This window comes from Myotis davidii, unplaced genomic scaffold, assembly GCF_000327345.1.
Source record: "Myotis davidii unplaced genomic scaffold, ASM32734v1 scaffold472, whole genome shotgun sequence".
Taxonomy (NCBI): Eukaryota; Metazoa; Chordata; class Mammalia; order Chiroptera; family Vespertilionidae; genus Myotis; species Myotis davidii.
In genome coordinates this window covers 1944134-1944448 of record NW_006283774.1, presented here as the reverse complement: position 1 = coordinate 1944448, position 315 = coordinate 1944134, and positions in this window count along the sequence as shown.

The window sequence follows — 315 nt, the reverse complement described above, 5'->3', positions numbered from 1 at the left end:
GACCCCCTGCCCTGGCTGGGACCCCTGTGCCCTCGCTAGGACCCCCCTGCCCTGGCTGGGACCCTGGGCACTGCGTGTCAGGCTGGAAGGCGGGTCCGCCTGCGAGTTATCTGTTGGGCAGCGCCTGGTGACGCCGGGACGGTGGAATGTGGTGGAAACTGAATAGCCCTCGGCCGGGCAAGCACTCTGAGCGGAGACAATGTGCTGCCCGCTCAGGGGTTTGGGGGGAGGCGGGGGGAGAAAAGTAAAATCTCCTCGACAGAAGGAGGTGCACCAGGCCTGGGCACGCCGGGCGGTCTGCCGGTGCGGGCTCTA